Consider the following 18,194-nt stretch of genomic DNA (forward strand, 5'->3'; position numbering starts at 1 on the left):
GTTTTAATGCCAATGTAGAGCCTGGCTGACAATTAATCACACTTCTTGAGGGACCATTCTGAAGAACCAAAGGAAATTCTGCAGCAGAGATTTTTAATCCTGCCCTCCCCACCTGAAAGGGTCAGCCTGGTAATAATATAGTGAATATGGAGCAATAGTTTTACAATCTAGATATCTATCCACGTTCCATGAACAGCACTAGATTGTAAAACTCAAGCAAAACTCAATAGATCGAACAACTCAAGCAAAACTTCAAGAGATGTAGGAACAGGATTGAAGCAAAACTTTGACTTTTTAAAAAAATCCTGTGCAGGGAGCTCAAAATTAAATGTGTCATTTTATTGATTATCTGAAAAATAATTGAAACACCATCAAAATCCCAAGACCATGCACATAAATTCATGACAATACCTGAAAACATTAAGTCGTCGAATTGCTGCTTATGGCGAGCAGCCAGATTTTCTGCTGAGGTGGCGAACCAATTAAATTATAATTTTATATTCAAAGTAATTAAGCTACTGGGACAGTTAGTGCTAAATAAATTAGAAGGCGAATAATTCAGAATTCTTTACTGAGCATTAATTTTATTGCAGTCTTTTCGGTAATAGATTGGGCTTGAAAATAAACAAAATGATCTAGTGGCACATGCCAACACTCCAGTAATAGGTCAACATGGCGTTGCTGGGCTCCTTGGCACTACAGAGTAACTGGCTCGAGTTATTGAAGTTGGAAACAACTTACATTCTTTGTATTCTCTGGCCTCACGGCTGATTTTGCCCCAGCAGATTCTGATATCTCATGTGAGAGCATGCTTCAGGTGTAATGATAGATTTGGTATATGTTCCACTGTCTTGGGTGTGGGTAACGGCACCTCTGCTTTGTTTCAATCTGTTTACTCAGGTTTATGGTGAATGCGGGAATATTTGTGGATACAAGGAGGCTGCTACCCATCCTCTATCCTTGACAGGGTCTAAGGACCTATTTAGTTTACAGTGACGAGGGGGTGCCGGTGTTGGACTGGGGTGGACAATGTTAAAAATCAAACAACACCAGGTTATAGTCCAACAGGTTTATTTTGAAGTTCTAGCTTTCGGAGCGCTGCTCCTTCATCCTGAGTTTTAACTCAGTTTACAGTGGAAGATGAGGAACTACTAGTGAGTTCTTATTTTAGCAGGAATTGGGTGAATATTACAATTTATTTTGAGAGGACCTGAACATAAAACTAGTGAGGTTATACAAAGGACTGGGGAGACCGTGTTTGGAATATTGTATTCAAGTTTGCTCTTTTTATTTAAGGAAGAATGCATTAGAAACCATTCGGAGAAGGTTTACCAGAGTAATACTTGGAATGGATGAGTTGTTTCATGAGGAAATGTTGGACAGTTTAAATTGTATCCACTGAATTTTGGAAAAATGAGTGTTCACTTAATTAGAGTCATAGAGTCTCAGAGATATACAGCACAGAAACAGACCCTTCGGTCCAACTAGTCCATGCCGACCAGATAACCCAACCTAATCTTGTCCATTTTCATTGCTTCTCACTGAAGATTTCAAAGAAAGACTAAGAAAGAAGAAAGACTGCTATAATTTATTTTATACTTATCATCTGAGCTTCAAACTGCTAGGATCCTACACTCTAAATCTCCTCCAGTGTCTAAAGCTGAAGGCAACGAAAAAGTTCAGCAACAGATTAAATTATTTGTGCAGCATTGACTGTGCCCTGCCCTGTACCTGGTGCTGCTGATGCACATTTATTTAAGGTTCTGGAGGAAAAGGTGAAAAATATCATTTTCAAGGTCCCTAAAAGCCACATGGGAGAGGTATTGCTAAAGCTAACATTAACCCCTGAACATTGGGAAAAGCTTATGGTAATAAATGATGCTTTCACAAATGAGTATGAGGTGTGCAGAAGAATGTTAATCAAACGTATAGATGTGACTATCCAGTCATTTGGGTGGTCAGACAATGCCAAGGCAAATACAGATAATATGGCAAAGGTGCATCAACCAAAAAGGCACACTTTGTCCCACTTCTTGGCAGCCCGTGAGGAATTAACCAGGATTTAACTGAAACATAGGAAATCCTGAGTGGTCTTGACAGGATAGATGTGAAAAGGATGTTTCCTTGGGAGAATCTAGAATGAGGGAATCATTGTTTAAACATAAAAGGTTTTCCATTTAAGATACAAATGCGGAGTTTATTTTTCTCACGGACGGTATTGAGACTTTGGAACTCTCTCTACAAAGATATAGGTAAATAAATTCTTGATAAACAAAGTGCTGAAAGACGATCCTGGGTAGGGAGGAATGCAAAGTAACCACATCATCCATGACCTTACTAAAAGGCAGAGCAAGCTTGAGGGACCAAATATCTTAATCCTACTGCTAATGCAGATATTAAAGTTCATTGATGGCGGAGGGAAGCAGGCCAACCAGGAAAACATTGCAACAATTGCACCTGGAGGTGACAGAAACGAATTGAGGATTTCCATGGAGGTTAGGCAACATTATTAAAGGTAGTAGTTCAAGAAAGTAGCTCACCGCCACCTTCTCAATGACATCCTGGGACAGGCAATAAATGCTGGCCCAGCCAGTGATGCTCACATCCCTTAAGTGAATCTTTAGAAAGTGTAAGCTGTATTTGAGAGAGAGGGAATATGGTTTGGAACCAGCTTGGGACTTACACTGCAATGAGAATGGGCTCAAAAGAGCACGATGTGATTCTCAGGGTTGTACTGAGGTTTGGTTTCAGCAGAAAGGGTGAAATAACAGAGTTAGCTGGATGGACAATCTCAGCATTAGTGACAAACAATCCATGAAGTTCTGGCATTTGATGGAGAGAGGACAGAGGAGATAGGCTGGTAGATACAGACCAATAGACAGATGGGAAAATGCACAAATACAAAGGAACCTCGATTTTCCAGCATTCAATTAACCAAAATTCGGATCATCCAAACTAGATCGCATGGTCCCGATGCGTGACCAACTCTGTTATCTGGCATCGATTATCTGGTATTCAATTAACCGAGTGAAATACTCTCCATCCATGTCCTTCAGATATTTGAATTTCCTCTGTAGATTGAAAGGCAAGATGTTAAGTAGACCAATTAAAAACAGATGGATTCAGATGGCATAAATGAACAATGCAGTGACTCCACACAGAACTCACAATGCTGCATATTACAGCAGACATTTATCCTGAAGCCAACAGATTTTGATATTGATGAAATAGAGCCTTGAACTTACACCTAATCTTATCTATGAATATGCAAATTAGACAATTGTACTATTAATTCTTAAAATAATCACAAAGTGCATAAAAGAACTGTGGCCTGAATGTCTCATGAAAATGTAAAGAAATTAAATTTCAAAGAAACCTAATCTGGACTTTGAGCTCTATCTGCATAATAATAGATTAATTTAATTAGTGATTCATAATACAAATCAGGTTTTGAATCCCTATCCCTTGAAAAGGTTGGTTTGCTCCCTCTGAGTGTACAAGACACACAGTAGTGGATAGTTGCATTCTAACACGGGACCTGGCATGAAAGCTGCGTAAATCATCCTATTCCCAACCTTCCCTGGAATTGAGAATGGGCCCTTCCAATTACTGTTTCCTTTTACCACAGGACAACGGTGGGGTCAGGGTGTTTGTGTATGCGAAGTAACATGAATGTAGGATATTAACCTGCACCTGACTGAAACCCTTACTCCAACTTCACTGTTGGTATCTGTGATTTGAAATATTTGACTAAGTTAAAAGGACAGGAAGGATGGAATTGAACTATCGTCGTGATAAAAGATCTTATTGAGACAGTAAACTGGGGCATGCAGTCTGTATAGTTTAGGGGCATTCAAATGATGTACCTCAGCCCAGTCTGACCTCAGTGCATTGAATACTGTATAGGTGACAAGTAGGAAGCCTTGTACAGCACTGCCATCTTTTCCATTAATGTGCAGGAATTCCACAACATCATAACAGCAAAAAGTACCTGAAATATTCGGCAGCTCCATGAGAGAAATGGAGTTATGTTGCAGATAAATGATCTCTCATTGAAAGAATAGGGTCACTTAAAGATCAGCAAGGCCGCCTATGTGTGAAACCGCAGGAGATGGGTGAGATGCTAGACGAGTATTTTGCATCAATCTCTACAGTGGAGAAGGATGTGGAAGATATAGAATGTGGGGAAATAAATAGCAGCATCTTAAAAGCTGTCTATGGTGCTGGATGTCTTAAAACGCATAAAGATGGATAAATCCCCAGGGTCTGATCAGGCGTATTGTAGAACTCTATGGGAACGAGGGATGAGACTGCTGGGGCCCTTGCTGATATATTTATATTATCGATAGTCACAGGTAAAGTGCCAGAGGACTGGAGGTTGGATAACATTGTGCCACTATATAAGAAAAGTGGTAAGGAAAAGCCCCAGGGAACTATAGACCGGTGAGCCTGACATTGGTGGTGGTCAAGTTGTTGGAGGGAATCCTGAGGGATAGGATTTACACGTATTTGGAAAAGCAAGGACTGATTAGGGATAGTCAACATGGCTTTGTGGATGGGAAATTGTTCCCACTAACTTGATTGAGTTTTTTGAAGAAGTAACAAAGAGGATTGATGAGGGCAGAATGGTTGATGTGATCTATATGGATTTCAGTAAGGCATTTAACAACGTTTCTCGTGGTAGACAGGTTAGCAAGGTTAGATCTCATGGGATACGGAGAGAACTAGCAATTTGGAAATAGAACTGGCTTGAAGGTAGAAGGCAGAGGGTGGTGGTGGAAGGTTGCTTTTCGGAGGCCTGTGACCAGTGACGTACTGCAAGGATCAGTGCTGGATCCACTGCTTTTCGTCATTTATATAAATGATTTGGATGTGAACTTAGGAGGTACAGTTAGTAAGTTTGCAGATGACACTAAAATTGGAGGTGTAGTGGACAGCGAAGAGGGTTACCTCAGAATACAATGGGATCTTGATCAGATGGGCCAATGGGCCGAGGAATGGCAGATGGAGTTTTATTTAGATAAATGGAAGGTGCTGCATTTTGGAAAGGCAAATCAATGCAGGACTTATACACTTAATGTCCTAGGCTGTGTTGCTGAACAAAGAGACTGTGGAGTACAGGTCCATAGATCCTTGAAAATGGAGTTGCAGGCAGATAGGATGATAAAGAAGGTGCTTGGTATGCTTTCCTTTATTGATCAGAGCATTGAGTATAGGAGTTGGGAGGCCATGTCGCTGCTTACAGACACTTATTAGGTCATTTCTGGAATACTGCATACAGTTCTGCTCTCCCTGCTATTGGCAAGATGTCGTGAAACTAGAAAGGGATCAGAAAAGATTTACAAAAATGTTGCCAGGGTTGGAAAGCTTGAGCTATACAGACAGGCTGAATAGGCTGGGGCAATTTTTCCTGGAGTGTCGGAGGCTAAGGGGTGACCTTATAGAAATTTATAAAATCATGAGGGGCATGATATGGAGGTACTGGTATTGGACTGGGGTGTACAAAATTAAAAATCACACACCACCAAGTTATACATGAAGGGCATGAATACTGTAAATAGACAAGGTCTTTTCCCTGCGGTGGGGAAGTCCAAAACTAGAGGACACAAGTTTAAGGTAAGAGTGGAAAGATAACAAAATGGATCTAAGGGACAACTCTTTCAAGCAAACAATGCTGCAAATACGGAATGAGCTGCCAGAGGAAGTGGTGGAGGCTGGTACAATTACAACATTTAAAAGGCACCTGGATGGGTATATGAACAGGAAGGATTTAGAGGGATATGGGCCAAATGCTGGCAAATGGGACTAGATTTACGTAGGATATCTGGTCGGCATGGACAAGTTGGACTGAAGGGTCTGTTTCCATGCTGTATATCTCTATGACTCTATAACGCTGGGCGTCACGGGACCGGGGTTTGATTCCACCCTCATGCAAATGTCTGTGTTGAGTTTGCACATTCTCCCTGTGCCGGCGTGGGTTTCCTCTGGGTGCTCTAGTTTCCTCCCGCAGTCCAAAGACATGTAGGCAAGGTGGGTTAGCTATGGTAAATGCAGGGTTACTGGGTTAGGAAGTGGGTTAGAACAGGATGCTCTTCAGAGGGTCAGTGTGGACTCATTGGGTCAAATGGCCTGCTTCCACTATGTAGGGATTCTATGAACTAGAAAGATTAGAGATGCAACAGGTTTTAAGAAAGCACAGAGGCAGAAAAAGTGAAGAAAATAACTAAATACAAAGTTTATGATCAGATAGAAGGTTACAAAGTCTAACAGGAGAACAGTGCAAATCAAATAAGGGTGGAAATAGCTGTAGGAATACAATAATTTAGCTTAAAATTGTATTCTTCACAGGAACCAATCCAAAGTTACGCCCTGCTTCCAAACAGATTTGTTTTCCCATTTTGCATTGAGTTGTAGCTTGATCAAAAGCTAGTTCCCTCCATCTTTTGAGAATCTCCTCAGGGTGAAGGGTCCAAAACTACAGGGCATAGGTTGAAGCTAAGATGAGGGGAAAGATTTAAAAAGAATCTGAATGTTAGCTTTTTCACGTAGACAGTGGTGCATGTATGGAATGAGCTGCCAGAGAACGTGGTTGAAGCTGGTACAATTGCAACAGTTAAAAGGATGGGTTTATGACTAGGAAGGATTTCGAGGAATAGGGGCCAAATGCTGGCAAATGGGACGAAGTCAGATTGGAATGTCTGGTCAACGTGAACAAGTTGGACCGAAGGGTCTATTTCCATGCTGTATAACTCTTTGACTCTATAACTTCTGACTTGGAGATGCAGGTATTGGACTGAGGTGTACAAAGTTAAAAATCACACACCAGGTTATAGTCCAACAGGTTTACTTGTAAACATTAGCTTTCGGAGCACTGCTCCTTCATCAGGTGATAGTGGAGAACAAGATTGTAAGACACATAATTTATAGCAAAGCTTTTGCTATAACATTGTAAACTTTTGCTATAAATTCTGTGTCTTACAATCTAATTCTCCACAATCACCTAATGAAGGAGCAGTTCTCCAAAAGCTAGTGCTTCCAAATAAACCTGTTGGATGATAACCTGGTGTTGTGTGATTTTTAACTGCATAACTTTTGGCAACAAACATGAAACTCCTTTTCCCAGCTATGCCAAGGTAAATCTCCCAGTGTCCTTAAAGATCTACAGGCCCCTTCTCTTTGATCAGCGAACCAGCTGTCAACACCAAATTCTCCCTCAATTTCTCTCAATCTCTATTTCTCTTCAGACTCGGAGTCATTAATTCTTCAAAAAGCTAGGCAGGGCTGCTTCAGCCTTTGTGTTGAGGTGTGAAACATAGCACTGGGATTTTAACTAGGACTTGACTGGGCCCCCAGTTCCCATGGCAACCAGGTCACATTGGCTTATCATTGGGATCATATTCAGATGTCCCTCTCCACTATTGCATTTCACCGTGATTTAAAAGAGTTTAAAATATACCGTTTAATAAGTCATAATACTGATAACATTTTCGAGGAGAAAGTGAGGACTGCAGATGCTGGAGATCAGAGCTGAAAATGTGTTGCTGGATAAGCGCAGCAGGTCAGGCAGCATCCAAGGAGCAGGAGAATCGACGTTTTGGGCATAAGCCCTTCTTCAGGAATGAGGAAGTGTGTCCAGCAGGCTAAGATAAAAGGTAGGGAGGAGGGACTTGGGGGAGGGGCGTTGGAAATGCGATAGGTGGAAGGAGGTCAAGGTGAGGGTGATAGGCCGGAGTGGGGTGGGGGCGGAGAGGTCAGGAAGAAGATTGCAGGTTAGGAAGGCGGTGCTGAGTTCGAGAGATTTGACTGAGACAAGGTGGGAGGAGGGGAAATGAGGAAACTGGAGAAATCTGATTGGGTTCCTAGGCGGAAGATGAGGCACTCTTCCTCCAACCGTCGTGTTGCTATGGTCTGGCAATGGAGGAGTCCAAGGACCTGCATATCCTTGGTGGAGTGGGAGGGGGAGTTGAAGTGTTGAGCCACGGGGTGGTTGGGTTGGTTAGTCCGGGTGTCCCAGAGGTGTTCTCTGAAACGTTCCACAAGTAGGCGGCCTGTCTCCCCAATATAGAGGAGGCCACATCGGGTGCAGCGGATGCAGTAAATGATGTGTGTGGAGGTGCAGGTGAATTTGTGGCGGATATGGAAGTATCCCTTGGGGCCTTGGAGGGAAGTAAGGGGGGAGGTGTGGGCGCAAGTTTTATCTCGGGCGACCGAATCAACACGGACATTTACTATAAACTCCTACAGCTACCTAGACTACACCTCCTCCCACACTGCCCCTGTAAAAATGCCATCCCATATTCCCAATTCTTTCGTCTCCGCTGCATCCGCTGCCAGGAGGACCAATTCCAATACTGTACAACCCAGATGGCCTCCTTCTTCAAAGACTGCAATTTCCCCCCAGACGTGGTTGACGATGCCCTCCACTGCATCTCCTCCACTTCCCGCTCCTCCGCCCTTGAGCCCCGCCCCTCCAACCGCCACCAGGACAGAACCCCACTGGTCCTCACCTACCACTCCACCAACCTCCATATACAGCGTATCATCCGTCGTCATTTCTGCCACCTCCAAATGGACCCCACCACCAGGGATATATTTCCCTCCTCTCCCCTATCAGTGTTTCAAAAAGACTAGTCCCTCTGTGACTCCCTCATCAGGTCCACACCCCCCACCAACCCAACCTCCACTCCCGGCACCTTCCCCTGCAACCGCAAGAAATGCAAAACTTGCGCCCAGATTGTTCAGATGCAGGCTGATGAAGTAATTCTCCTTAAAGTAGATCTGTAACCTGAGTGGACTCTGACCAGAGTTGACTGGATGGGATGAATAGCCTTTTCCCGCTCTGGAATTTCTCCCATTCATATTTGTTGCTGATAGCCTTGCATTAAAAATGACAAACAGCAGTGGTCCCAAAACAGATCTTTGTGGCACACCACCAGTAACTGGACTCCATGCTGAATATTTTCCATCAACCACAACTCGCTGCCTTCTTTCAGAAAGTCAGTTTCTAATCCAAACTGCTAAATCACCCTCAATCCCATGCCTCTGCATTTTCTCCAACAGCCTACCATGTGGAACCTTATCAAAGGCTTTACTGAAGTCCATGTATACCACATCAACTGCCCTACCCTCATCTACATGCTTGGTCACCTTCTCAAAAAAATCAATGAGGTTTGTGAGACACGACCTGCCCTTGACAAAACTACGTTGACTACCTGAAATCAAATTATTGCTTGCTAGATGATTATAAATCTTATCTCTTATAATCCTTTCCAAAACCTTTCCTACAACAGAAGCAAGGCTCACTGGTCTATAATTACCTGGGCATCTCTAATGCCCTTCTTGAGCAAGGGCACAACATTTGCAATCCTCCAGTCCTCTGGTACTAAGCGTAGACAATGACAACTCAAAGATCAAAGCCAAAGGCTCTGCTATCTCCTCCCTAGCTTCCCAGAGAATCCTCAGATAAATCCCATGCAACCCAGGGGACTTGTCTACTTTCACTCCTTCTAGAATTGATAACACCTGTTCATAACTAACCTCAATCCTTTCTAGTACCTCATTCTTCTCTACAATATTCTCTTTTTCCTGAGTAAAAACTGATGAGAAATGTTTGTTTAGCACCTCTCCGATCTCCACAGGGTCCACACTCAACTTCCCACTTCTGTGGGTTCTGGGTGTTATGGAGTGTGGTTAACTGAAATAAAGCCTCATTAAAGGTGTGGACTTTGACTCTGTTTAAATACAGTTATCCTCTAGTTTTTAACAGCCCTATGAATAAATGGGGAAAAAAAACCATGGTGTTTGCTGACTCATGGGAAGTAGGACACAATCTTACTTAAATTTGGTTACAAGCCAATGGAAGTTCAGTTACATGACTTCTGACATTGTCAAATGCAAGTGTACAAAATGATGATCAAAGATGTTTTCAGTCTTGATGCATGAACACTTTTTTTCTTCAATCTCTATCTTATCGAATTTACAGCCAAGTTGAGGGGGAGATATGAACGCCAAGTAAGATTGAGAGCAAACGCAAATGTCCATCACTTACAACTTTGGCCTTTACTGTGCTTTATGAATATTACTTACATGATAGCTGTATTTATTACAATGCTGTTCTCCTTAAAAACTTATGACTGTTGTTTTAATTTGGTTTATTAATACAGACACACCAGTGTAGTTGATGCCCACTCTAAGACGCAGCGGGTAGTTGTCAGTCTTAACGGTGTCAGTAACGGTGCAACCTGGTGCACACTGGAAGGTACTGGCAGAGGGATGATATTTCTCAGTCTTTTATTGACAACCTTACTGTCAATTGTTTTATAATGCTGAGGCCCAACTAGGCTAGGTCTCTCACTTTGCTTTGTTTAAGTGATTGGACAATTCAATATTCTAATCCTGCAAAATAGTTTCAAGTTTCAAAGACAACAAGCTGCCACCGAAACAGTGTTTGATTCAGTCACTGTCAATCAGATGTTCTCAGTTCAGAAACAGCAGTCATTTTGCATGTGATCTGCAAGGCCATTCTCATAGAAAAGCTGAAAAATGTGTTGCTGGAAAAGCACAGCAGGTCAGGCAGCATCCAAGGAGCAGGAGAATCGATGTTTCGGGCATAAGCCCTTCTTCAGGACATTCCTGAAGAAGGGCTCATGCCTGAAACATCAATTCTCCTGCTCCTTGGATGCTGCCTGACCTGCTGCGCTTTTCCAGCAACACATTTTTCAGCTCTGATCTCCAGCATCTGCAGTCCTCACTTTCTCCTGCATTCTGATAGAAAAGTAAACTTGGTGTATTCAGTCCCTTCTTGGAGAAGGTGTTAAGTTCTGAAAGGGTTAGTGCTAAGCTGTACATTAAGCACCGCCCAACATGAGGATATTATGCAGATATTGGGTGTGAGAACAGTTTGGGATCTCAAAGGAGATGGACCTGCCATCCAGGTTTCCCTCATATACTTAGGAATGATGTCTGTCTTACGAAGTCAATTTGTACTTGATGACTGTCATGCAATAAACTAAGACTAGTTCAAGACAAAAGCATCTTCTTATTAGACTACCAAGTGTTTTTTCTCCACCACACTAGACTCCAGCTATGAAGCTCTCACAGTAAAAGGACCATAGCAATCCAATCTACCTGATGCACCTTTCAGCAAGGTGACTCTGATATGGTTCCATCCTACAACACCTGTTTCTATTCAGAAGCTGATTAGAAACACAGATTGGGGGTACACTGCCGCTAATTCTTTCTTCCTTCTGTGCAGAGTTCCGGTTTCTCTGCTCATATTGTGTAATAGAAATTAGAAGTCATGCAGTTGGAGGATGATTGAGCATGCGCAGAGGGTATCCCAGTGGCCTTAGCTAAAAGGGAACGTTGGTTATGGCATCTCCACCCACTGTCCAAACATTTCTATAAGAGCCGTCAGCTCTTTGCAGCTGACAACAGAGGGAATTGGCTCATTCTTAGACTGGACTGGGTTATAATCCAACGCTAGAGGTTAAAGCACTGTGTTTAAAATTTGTCCGACAGTGAGAAATGGTCGCGAATGAATTGATAACCTGTTTCCCGGACCTTATGCATCGGCTTTCAATGAAATTAGGAAAGATATAAAACAGGCTGCCAACATGGTATTGCTCATTTCATGCAATTGCTCAAAGTCAATACTTATCTCGCTGTGTCACCCAATCCATATTCCTGAGTTTCTTAAATATTCAGCAGAAATGTTTGCCGCAGAACATGCTGAAGGAACCAATGCAGTAAAAGAGGCTGAGTTACAGCTTAGCCTTAAAGACTTAGTTTGGTTCCTTTGGGTGGAATGCAAGTCTATGAAGGGGGTCCCTGATTTATGACCATCCTACTTACGAACGTTCGTACTTATGAACATGATCCCATACAGGGGTGTACTTTTAAAGACCCGACATTTGGTCGTTTCCTGTACTGATAAACGGCTGTGTCACTTTGTCCTGCATTGTGTCCCGTCTTGGGTACAAATCAACTCATGAACGGACTCCAGAATGGGACCTGTTCACAGCTTGAGGACTGCTTGTTCAATTTGTGGGACCAATGTCCGGAGGTTACTCTGAAGCTTTCCTGTGTGAAGTAACCAAACAGCAGTGACCTAGAGCAGTACTGGCAAGACAACAGCAATCATTGTTGGAATAGATGAAACTCATCCACCTTGGTAATCATTCACTTTGGCGTCACAGTGCTTCAATGATTGATTCATCCTTTGCTCAACAGGGATGACAATGATGTTGCTTTCACTGTTTAGTAGTAATTCTGTACTCCCACAAGTCCTACAGGATGCTACAATGACTAGGAGCATGGGCCCGAGTATTGAGCTATAATATTTCAACCGTCTTCAATGTAACTGTGTAACAGAAAGTCCATGTCACCCTTAATATGTCATGTGCCATTCAGATACAATTGGCCACTTTATGAATGTCTCATTGGGAAGGACTGTTTCCCCTTGTTTTCTATGCAACAGCCAATCAAAGTCAGCTTGCCGACCAATCAGCACATTTTTCTCCTGCAGTATAAATTGCTGTGATCATTTGAAATTTGGCATTCTTGCATTTATCCTGATGGGAGCAAGATGAAAAGTTTCAGCAACATGTCTCTCTCTTCAATAATATTCATGTTCTACCCAGTGACTGTTACATTTGTGGGGTTGGTTTGGCACCAAATTTTATTTCATTTAGGAGCATCATTGAAACATTGAAATTGCAGCACAGGTTGCAACCCTACCACCCACAGCTCATGAACTAAACCTTTCTCTCAAATTTACCTGCATCATTCTTGGAGCATTGTATCAAGGAAGAATACCACACAGAGAGGCCATTTGTCCCATTGAGCCTATTCCAACTCCTTTACATTCTTTCTTTTCAAATACTTATCTAATTTCATAACAACAATGTACATCTATATAGCACCTTTAAAGTAGAAACACATCCCAAGGCACTTCAAAGTAGCATTATCAAAGAAATATTGACAATGAGTCAAATAGGTTCGTCATAAATCAGATAACTAAAGACTTTGTCCAAGAGGTGGAGCAAATTAAATAGTGGGGTACAGACTTTAGAGAGGGAATTTCAAATGTTGGTGTCTAGGCAGCTGAAAGCAAGACTGCTGGTGGTGGGGTAATTACATTTTGACGCTAAATAAATAACTGTCTGTGATAAGACATTACTGGTTCCAAAAACCTTCTAGCTGAGGAAAATTCTTTTAAGGTTCTTTGCTATTTCTTGGTGAGAATGCTATTTCTGTGTCAAATTGTCATCGACTTACCAGCCAGCAAAGAGGAGTGTGATATAATACTTCACTTGCCTAGATGGGGATAGTTCCAAAAGTAAACTCAAAAACACTTGAAGTCAAATAATTGGCACCAACTACTACATTGCCTTCAGTATCCTACTTTTTTGACTGCTGGTGTGTGCCATCTACAAGACGCACTGTAGAAATTCAGGAAGACTCCTTTGAGAATGTCTTCCACACCCAGACAGATCAGCAAGTGCTTGACAGCTAACCACCTGCAAGTTTCCTTCCAAATCACACACAATCCTGACTCAGCAAAAATTCCCCAGGTAAGAAGTTATGATTATGGAACCTCGAAATCATTCAGGTCTTCAAGGTGAATGTAGAATTGGAAGGGAATTCGAATTTCTGAATGGTTTTAAGAGGGCAATGAATGAAATGCTTTTGATTAATCATTGCTGGGTTGTGGGCATTGCTGGTATCAGGAGTATTTATTACTCCTCCCAAACTGCCTGTAAGAAGGTGATAATGAGCTCCCTTGCAGTGTTCCAACACTAGTCAGACAGGTGCCACCCACAGTGCTGCTAAGTAAGGAGTTCCAGGATTTTGACCTAATTAGTATGAAGAAGCAGTGATGTACTTGACATTAAAGTGTCGCTGTGGTAAATTTTCGAGATCAATCTGTTACTGTAACTGATCCCACACTGAAAATAATGGCTAGGAGAACAAACACAAATTGAGTGATTGCTTTCCAGAACATTTCGGTTTAGTCCTACAAGTACGAAACGTAGCTTCTGGTCACCTGCCAACTTACTTTTCTGTTTCACTCCCACTCTGACCTTTCTCTTGTTGGCCTCCTACACTGTTCTAATGAAGCTGAACATAAACTCAAGGAACGCCACATTATCCGGCAATTAGACATTTTACTGCTTTCTGGATTCAACAATGAACCATTCAAATGAAATCCTCTTTGCTTTTCACATTTGCATCTCTCCTAGACATAGCCTTTGTTTCTTTCCTTATTTTTATTCACTCATGGGATGTGGGTGTCATTGGCAAGGCCAGCATTTATTACCTCACCTTAATTGTCATTGAGAAGGTGATGGTTAGCTGTTTTCTTGAGTTGCTGTGGTGTTTGGAGTGTAGGTACACCCACAGGCCTGTTAGGAAGGGATTTCCAGGATTTTGACCCAGTGACAATAAAGAATGGTGATATCGTTCCAGATTAGGAGTATGGAGGAGACCTTATAGGGATGGGGTCCCCATACATCTACAGGCTTTGTCATTTTGAGTGGTAGAGTTTGAGGGTTTGGAAGGTGCTGCTTGAGGATCCTGGGTGAGTTGCAGCAGTGCATCTTGTAGACGGTCTGCCGATGGTCCGCAGTGAAGAGAGTGAATGTTGAAGGTGATAGGTGGGATGTCAAGCAGGTTGCTCTGTCCTGGACAGTGTTATGTTTCTTGAGCATTGTTGGAGCTGCTGCAAGTGGAACATGCCTTGTACCTTGTAGATGGTGGGCAGGCTTTGGGGAAGCAGGAGATGAGTTACTTGCTGCAGATTTGAGTGTTTCACCTGCTTCTGTTGTGATTGTATTTATAATGCTGGTCTAGCTCAGTCACTGGCCTTCCCCCAGGGCGCTGCTGGTAGTGTCCCAGTGATAGTAATGACTTTGAATGTCATGAGGAGATGGTTAGGTTCTCACTTGTTGGAGACGGTCATTGCCTGGCATTGTACAACCCGAATATTACTTGCCTCTAAGAACCAAAAGAACTGCAGATGCTGTAAATCAGAGACTAAAACAGAAATTGCTGGAAAAACTCAACAGTCTGGGAGCACCTGCAGACAGAAATCAGAGTTAACATTTAGGGTCAAGTGACCCTTCCTCAGAACTCAGGGATTCAGGTGTTCTGAAGAAGGGTCACTCAATCTGAAACGTTAACTCTGATTACTTCCCACTTATCAGACTATGCATAAACGTTAATCAGGTCTCACTGCATATGGATGCAGACTGTATCAGTATTAATGGTGCTGAACATTGTGCAAACCATCAACAAACAGCCCCATTTCTAATATTATGATGGAGGGATGTTCACTGCCAGTGGAACAGGACATAGCCAGCGATGGTGCTGTCGGTGTTGGTGTTACTGTCTGTAAGGTATGATACCATAAGTATATTATGCAAAGCTCTTCCGAATTTGGCACAAGTCCCCAGATGTTAGTAAGGAGAACTTTTCAGGTTTGATTTGGCTGGGTTTTCTGTTTTTGTTTCCTATGCCTGGACTGGTCTGACCAGTTTTATTCCTTTCGCCAGGCTTTGTAGCAGTTCGAATACGCTGCAGTCTGGTCCACTTCAGAGGGCAGTTTAGAGTCAACTACATTGTTATGGGCCTGGAAACCAGACTGGGTTTTATGATAGTCATTTCATAGTTACTCTTGGCCTAACCTTTCATTCCTGATTTATTCATTTAAATGCCGTTTTATTGCCTGGTGTAATAAGTGCCACACAGCATTAGCCTGGGTCTCTGGATTTCCAGTTCAATGCCATTGTCACTATATCATTGCCAGCTCGGATGGTATTAACTCTGTTTCTCTCTTCACAAATGCTGCCAGATCTGCCAAGTGTTCCTAATGTTTTCTGTTACATTTCAGAATTTTAGCATCCTGAGCAATTTGCACTTCCACTATTTTAGCAGGTTCTGTATTTGTGAAGTGATACAGTGACAAATTTTATCCAGTAAAATTGTTCCTGTGTGGCTAACTATGATAGATTCTGTGCAATAGACTCAACAGAATCTGAACAGCGAACTGTTCCTGTGAAAATTCTATGCAGTAACCCATTACAGTGCAGTTTCTGTAGCGTTGAACTGTTACTGTGACATTCAATCATTATTGTGAAGGAATGCAGTAAGGTGTCTTTGTGACAAAATCTCTCTAGTCAGTGATAACAGATTCTGCGTAGCATAAAGTTATTGAAACAAATTCTATACAGTAAAGTGTTACTGCTGCAAACATAAACACTACCATATTTACTAAAGAAATTAAAGAAGGAAAAGTGGTTAAAGTTTTTATCAGATCATGTAATACAGCAACTTCCTTGGAGAGAATATCTGATAAAAGCTATTTGGACAGATCATTGCTATGCTCCTCAAATTGTCAGTGTATTTGTTACTGCTCCAGATGGGTGTACTAATATTTCAAAACATGCTAATCAGAAAGTATATAATATTTTAAAAGACTAATGTCTTTGTAGAAGCATGTTTAAAAAAATTGTATTTTGTTTTGGGTTGAGAGAAAAATAACAAAATAGCTGTAAGTTATTTGGCTCAAGGCGACATCTTGCAGTTGTGACGCGATTATACAGTTTGACATGATTTGTGTTTCTAAACAAAGAACCATGTAAAAAGATTTGCCAAACAATTTTTCATGAAGATAGTGCTTTCTTTTTAGAACATGTAAATTAACTGTTACACAACCAAGGCCACAAGTTGTTTATAACAGACCAGACTCAAGAACAAATTGAACTTGCATCAGGAATTACTGCTTGGGAGATTAAGTTAAGGGAAACAGAAATTTTAGGTCTTGTTTTAATGGAACAATTTTTCCAAAACAGCAGAATCTTAGTAGGGGGAGAATTGGCACAGCTTTTAGTACAAACAGTACAGGTTTGGATGCCACATGCTCAGAAAACCCAATCATGTTTGTAAGACATGACCTTCCCTGCACAAGTCTGCTAAATTGAATATTTGGAAGAAGGGTCATAGAGTCATAGAGATGTACAGCACAGAAATTGACCCTTCAGTCCAACTCTCTGGACCTGAAGCACTAACTCTGCTTTCTCATCACAAACGCTACCAGACCAGCTGAGTTTTTCCAGCAATGTTTCATTTTTGTTTCTGATATTTCTTGACTGTTCAAATTCAACCTAAAATCATTTAAGCAGCTGAGCCAAATTCAATCACCCTTTTTTGACAAGTGGGAGATCTGCATTTAGACATCCTTTGAGATGAATTAAGTCCTCCTGAAGTTCACTTGAGTATTCCACAAAAGTCGATCAGGATGAGGGAGTGCTCTCAACCAACTCTGCTGCAGACCATTGATGGGTTTCAATGGTGCTTGCTTATCTGTTTAAATTTGGATTGAATACACCCACTTCCATCAGGGACATTGTAAGTTTGATTTTACCAGAAGGTGTTGGGGTGATGTGTAGAATGTTTTGAGATAGGATAGTGCAGGTCACAGATTGTGACTCCCCAAAGGAGGAAACATCCCTGTGTATCTATTTAGCCCCTAGTGTTTTAAGAGATTTTCTGCTCGTTCACTACTTTCCTCTTCATAAACAGCTTCACAACTCATGTTGGGTCACTCTTTCCCGGGTACAGCTGCTTTTCTTATAGAGGTGGACAGCACGGAAACAGACCTTTCGGTCCACTCCTCATCTATGCTGACCAGATATCCCTAATTCATCTAGTCCCATTTGCCAGCACTGGGCCCATATCCCTCTAAACCCTTCCTATTCATATACCCATCCAGATGCCTTTTAAATATTGTAATTCAACCAGCCTCTACCGCTTCCTCTGGCAGCTCATTCCATACACACATCACCCTCTGTGTGAAAAAGTTGCCCCTTAGGTCCTTTTATATCTTTCCCCTCTCACCCTAAACCTACGCCTTCAAGTTTTGGAATTCCCTACCCTAGGAAAAATATCTTGGCTGTTCACCCTATCCATGCCGGTCATGATTTTATACACCTCCATAAGGTCACCCCTCAGCCCCCGATAATCCAGTGAAAAAAGCCCCAGCCGATTCAGCCTCTCCCTGTAGCTCGAACCCTCCGATCACAGCAACATCCTTGTAACTCTTTCCTGCACCTTTTTAAGTTTAACAACAAATTTCTTATAGCAGCGAGACACGGATTGCAAGCGGTATTCCAATGACATCTTAACTCCCATAC

General features: G+C 42.0%; 1 long non-coding RNA gene across 1 annotated transcript in view; it reads right to left on the reverse strand.

The window, feature by feature from the left end:
• Window positions 1-318: 318 nt before the first annotated feature.
• Window positions 319-18,194, reverse strand: part of LOC140491546 (uncharacterized) — a 152,793-nt gene continuing 134,917 nt past the window's right edge. Inside the window, exon 3 of the long non-coding RNA XR_011963336.1 lies at window positions 319-3,071. This is a non-coding gene — a long non-coding RNA (uncharacterized lncRNA). The remainder of the gene's footprint in view (window positions 3,072-18,194) is intronic.

This window comes from Chiloscyllium punctatum, chromosome 19 (assembly GCF_047496795.1).
Source record: "Chiloscyllium punctatum isolate Juve2018m chromosome 19, sChiPun1.3, whole genome shotgun sequence".
Taxonomy (NCBI): Eukaryota; Metazoa; Chordata; class Chondrichthyes; order Orectolobiformes; family Hemiscylliidae; genus Chiloscyllium; species Chiloscyllium punctatum.